Genomic DNA, 5,649 nt, shown 5'->3' with positions numbered 1-5,649 from the left:
ATTAGGGAAACCACATCCATTACAATAGCCACAAATATTATAAAATATATTATAAAATATCTTAGTGTAACTCTAACCAAGCAAGTGAAGAACCTGTGTAACAAGTACTTTAAGTCTCTGAAGAAAGAAACTGAAGAAGACATCAGAAGATGGAAAGATCTCCCATGTTCATGGATCAGTAGGATTTACATACTGAAAATGTCCATCCAGCCAAAAGCCATCAACAGATTTAAGGCAATTCTTATCAAAATTCCCACACGATTCTTTACAGATATTGAAAGAACACCTTCATATGGTAAATCAAAAATCCCAGGATAATCAAAACAGTCCTGTATAATAAAAGATCTCTTAGAGGGGAGGTATCGCCATTCCTGACTTCAACCTGTACTACAGAGCAGTAGTAATAAAAACCACACAGTATTGGTATAGAAACAAATAGGTTAATCAATAGAATTGAATCAAAGACCTAGAAATAAATCTGCACAGCTATTACTTTTGAATTTTAACAAAGAAGCCAAAACCATACAATGGAAGAGGGGCAGCATCTTCAACAAACTGGACTGGATGCCTGCATGTAGAAGAATGTAAATAGATTCATATTTATCACCATACACAAAACTCAAGTGGATCAAAGATCTCAACATAAAATCAGGTACCCTAAATTTAATCGAAGAGAAAGTGGGGAGTGTCCTTGAACTCATTGGCATAGGAGACAATTTCCTCAAGAGAATACCAATGGCTCAGGCACTAAGATCAACAATTAATAAATGGGACCTCCTGAAACTGAAAAGCTTCTGTAAGTAAAAGGACACAGTTAATAGGACAAAAATATAGCATGCAAAATGGGGAAAGATGTTCACCAACCCTACATCTGCTAGAGGACTAATATCCAAAATGAAAAAAAAAAAAAAAACCTCAAGAAGTTGTACACCAACAACACAAATAAGTGTAAAAATGGAGCACAGAGCTAAACAGAGAATTCTCAACAGAGGAATCTCAAATGGCTGAGAAGCACCTAAAGAAATGTTGAATGTCTGTAGTCATCAGGAAAATGCAAATCAACACAACCCTGAGGTGGAAATCTTACACCCCCATCAGAACGGTTAAGATCAAAGACTTAAGGGACAGCACGTGCTGGTGAGGATGTGGAGCAAGGGGAACACTCCTCTATTGCTGGTGGAAATGCAAGTTGTACAACCACTTTGGAAATCAATTTGGTGAGGGTTTTTTTGTTTGTTTGTTTTGCTTTGTTTTTGTTGTTGTTGTTTTTTTGTTTTTTTGTTTTTTTTTGTTTTTTCAGAAAACTGGGAATAGTTCTACTTCAAGACCCAGCAATACCACTTCTGGGCATATACTTAAAAGATGCTCCACCATTCCACAAGGACATATGCTCCATTATGTTCATAGCAGCTTTATTCATAATAGCCAGAAACTGAAAACAACCTAGATGCCCCTCAACTGAAGAATGGATACAGAAAATGTGGTTTATTTATACGATGGAATACTACTCAGCTATTAAAAAGAAGGACATTATGAATTTTGTAGGCAAATGGATGGAACTAGAAAATATCACCCTGTGTGAGATAACCCAGACCCAAAAGGACATGCATGGTATATACTTACTTATAAGTGTATCTTAGCTATAAAGTAGAGGGTAACACCACAATCTACAGATCCAAAGAACCCAAATTCTAAGGAGGAGACAAGAGTGGTTGGTTGAATCTAACTCAGCAGGGGAAATAAAATAGATATCAGAGATGGGGGGAGGGAAGGAACTGAATGGAAGAGGGGATGAGGAGAAAAGCAGGGAAGAAGGTGGGAATCAGGTGTAGGGAGAGCAGGGATGAAAGAATGGATATCAGAGGTGGGCAGGAGCATGTCTAGGATGTGCCAGAGATGTGGGATGGTGGGATGTACCAGCTAGCTATGGCGGTGCTAACTGAAACTCTTAGCAGTGTGGAATATGGAGCCTGAATTGGCCACTTCCTGTAGTCAACTAGGACTCATAGTAGAGGGATAAGGACAGCAGTGTATCTGCAAAGCCTTCTACCTAAAATGTGTCCTGCCTACAAGAAGTTCAGGAATACAGATAGAGCAGAGATGGAGGAAATGGCCAACCAGTGACTGGCCCAAATTGAGACCTATCCCATGGGCAAGAACCCTGACACTATTAAACTCTGCTATGCTTGCAGACAGAATCATAGTGCAATTGCACTCTGAGAGGCTCCACCCAACAGCTGACTAAAAGAGGGACGTGGATAGGATAGGGACTCCACAGGGAAACCAATGGAGTCAACTAACCTGGACACTTAGGAGCTCCCAGAGACTGACACATCAACCAAAGAGCAAGCATGAACTGGAACTAGGTCTTCTGTGTACAAGTAACAAATGTATAGCTTGGTCTTCCTGGGCATTCCAGGGGCTGTTCCTGAGTCTGTTGCCTCCCTATGGATTCTGATCCCCTAAATAGGCTGCCTTCTCTAGCCTCAGTGGGAAAGGATGTGCCTAGTCCTGCAGGGATTGATATACTGGGAATAGGAGATAGGGGGTTGAGGAGATGGGGGTGGGATGATACTAGGGTGGGCTCCTCTTCTCAGTGGATAAGTTTAGGGAGAAATGGGGGCACAGCTGCAGAAAAGGAGGCTGATATTGGGAGGTAAAGTGAATAAATTGATTAATAAAAAAGAACTATAAGAACTATAAGAAAACAACTGTATGTAAGCCAACTTATTATAAACTCTTTAGATATTTAAAACTTACACATTAATGGTCAGTCACCTTTTAAATGATCAGATTCTTGAACGTGCTCAGATCTGTTTTTAGTCTTTCTAAGTAAATAAGTAATTCATTTACAGAGACAAGCTTGACGGTATGGATGCATTTATATCTCCTATTTTAAAGTCTTCTGTATATGTTGTCAAAGTTAAGCCCAAAACAAACAACTCAAATTTAGAGTAAATTTAAAGTTCGTTTAATGTAAAATCATATTCAAAATCAGGTATATTTTAAAATACTGATTATGAAAATTAAATGCTTGAGTAAAATGGTCCAAGTAGTTTCCAAGTAGTACAAACCCAGCAGAGTAAGTTGTACACTAGCCTCATTACAGAGCAAAGAAGCACACGGAGACAAGACCTGCCAGCAGCCTCTGGCTTCTACCTCCAACTATGTAGGACTGACCAGATCTAACCGTGTAGGCCAAACCAGACAAAAATCTCCTTATATACAGGAGAGATGAGTTGCTTTTCAAGTCTCAAATGACAGAGGGATGGATTGTCTTGTCCACTGGAGGATCTTAGAGTCTGCACCCGTATCCTAAATATGTCAAACAACAGAGAGGCAAATGGGGGTGATATGAACAGGGGAACCTTGTACCTAAGCCCCAGCAGATATGGGACCGTGCGTTAGTTCAATTGGTTATGCCCTTTACCTCGGCAGTGACATCTTTTCTTAGTAAAGGCTAATCCAAGGGACTACATTCTAACAACTTGTGCTCCCTGATTAAAGGAGATGTCAGATACTCTGACATCAAAGTTACAGCTTTGGAAAGTTTTGCAGAATCTCTAAGTGGCGGCTTAGGAACTTTGCTAGACAGTCCTGTAAAAATGACTCAATAGGATTCCAGTCCTCTTTTAAACTGTCAATTTGGTGCTGAATTTAACTGATTTCTTTTACAAAATTCCCACTTACTTGGTCCTCATGGAGGAGTCTGATGTAAATAAATAGCTAATTACAGTTACCTTATCCTTCTACATAACTCTGGTACATGGTCCAGCCAGGCATACAATTGCATTTAACCTTACCTTACCTTTATATTTAACCTTAGAGTAAAGCTTATTGGCTGATGGATAACTGCCATGCTGCAACCCTGCACTTCCTGCAGAGGGAAAAGCAAGCCTACAGATAGCAAGTAATATTGTGGCTCTATGTTAAGAGAAAAAGTTTGTTTGTGCAGAAGAATTGTTTTCTCTTTGGGAACTGTGTGAGATAGGTAGTTTTCAGAGGGCCGTTATTTCTGATGTCTTCCTTGATCTTCACATCGTTCAAACCTCATTAGTCTTCCTCAGCTTTCTGACATCTTGTCAAGAAATCAGTAGAGGGGCAAGAATTTTTGCTCTGTTAGTTTCCACAACCGAGCCATTTAACACCATCTCATCCAAAATGATGTGGACTTCAATCAAATTAAACATTAGCTCAAGTTCACTCTGCTGAGGTACTCATCTAAAACTTCCACAAAATGGTGGTGAATTCATAGATAGCCATCTCATTCTCAGTGTCATTAACTCCAACCACAACAAAGAGAGCTGGGAATTGCTGGTAGATCAGCTTAAAATCCATGTATTCAATGCAAGAGCATTGTTCACTGGATTGAGACAGGCAGCTCTTGCTGACCTTGGTTTCCAGAAGCGCATGTCTATTAATGTCTACATGCTCATTACTTAGACAGTTGGGTCTGCCCTTGTTTGCTCACTACAAGGAAAAACTTTATCATTTTTTTCATCTTTGGCCAGTTCTTTTCCAAATATCATTTAAAATTTATGGCAAGAGATGACTGTAGCCAGGACCTGAATGGCTCTGGCTCGGGAGTGGTGAGGGCACTCCTGGCACCCCGTGTCCCTCTCCCACAGCTGCCTGTTCCCTCCTCAAAGGCTGTGCACTGAGGGCATCCTTGGGGCAGCCATTTTGGCTGGGTTTTTTTTTGATGTAACTTTTTTCTCATTAACTTTGTCTCTTAATGCTCCCCAAAAGGTTGTACAGTTATTATCTCCTGACTTACATTCTGGATCGTAGCCAACTGTTAAATTTTATCATAGCTCCTTGAATGGATCTTTCAAGCCACTCTGACTGCTGCTTCCTGCCCTTGTCAACATCTTGTCACCTTGAAGCTTGACGCAGTTGCACAGAGATTGCTGCTCCAAACCCCTGAGAGCAGTCTGGGTGACCGCTGAGAGGGAAATTAATAGACCATGGGCCATCCAACAGATGACTCTTTGCTAGTCAGACCATTATGTTCAAGATTCAGAACTAAAAGAGCTTGACCGAAGCCTTTTGGGCATTAGTTAAGCATTCTGTCTCACCAGCTCTCAAAACAACTTACAAGAAATCTTAGATCAGCTTAGCATCCTTTGGGAACAACTGGACTTAGGGCTGCTACCCTACTCCAAGACTAGATCTGACTCCTGCTAGGGCTGGATCTGTTTTCACAGTGACAAATCCTAACTGGTTTGACAGGGGGACCTAGATAGAGACCCAAAAGAAATTCAACCACAAGCCTCCTCCACTGTACAGGATTTTGGTTTTCCTCCCACTCTGGCTCCTCCCCTTGATCCCTTCTTTCCTCCTCATAATCCTCATACTAATATATCTTTTTTTTTTACCATCTTTTAAATGTTTTACTTCCTCCTGTGCCCAAGCAAAATGTTCCAGGTAAGTTTGTTGAATGGTTCTCATCCTACCGCAGCTCCATTTGTCTCAGATCCACCTTCAGAAGGACCTTTCAGAAACTCTGGCTGCATCCTCATCGCGTTCATCCCAGGTTAGATAAAATGCTTTGTATTAGTCCTCTCTTTTCTCCTGCTGCCCTCCTTCAATGCCTTGTGGCGTTCTGCCCTTTCTGCTAGCTTATTCTGGTGCAGCTTTCCTGGCAGT

General features: G+C 40.9%; 1 pseudogene; it reads right to left on the bottom strand.

Annotated features, from left to right (window-relative positions):
- Positions 1-4,063: 4,063 nt before the first annotated feature.
- Positions 4,064-4,492, bottom strand: LOC116889461 (annotated as a pseudogene).
- Positions 4,493-5,649: the final 1,157 nt, after the last annotated feature.

This window comes from Rattus rattus, chromosome 1 (assembly GCF_011064425.1).
Source record: "Rattus rattus isolate New Zealand chromosome 1, Rrattus_CSIRO_v1, whole genome shotgun sequence".
NCBI classification, from domain to species: Eukaryota; Metazoa; Chordata; class Mammalia; order Rodentia; family Muridae; genus Rattus; species Rattus rattus.
This window is presented reverse-complemented; position numbering and strand designations above follow the sequence as displayed.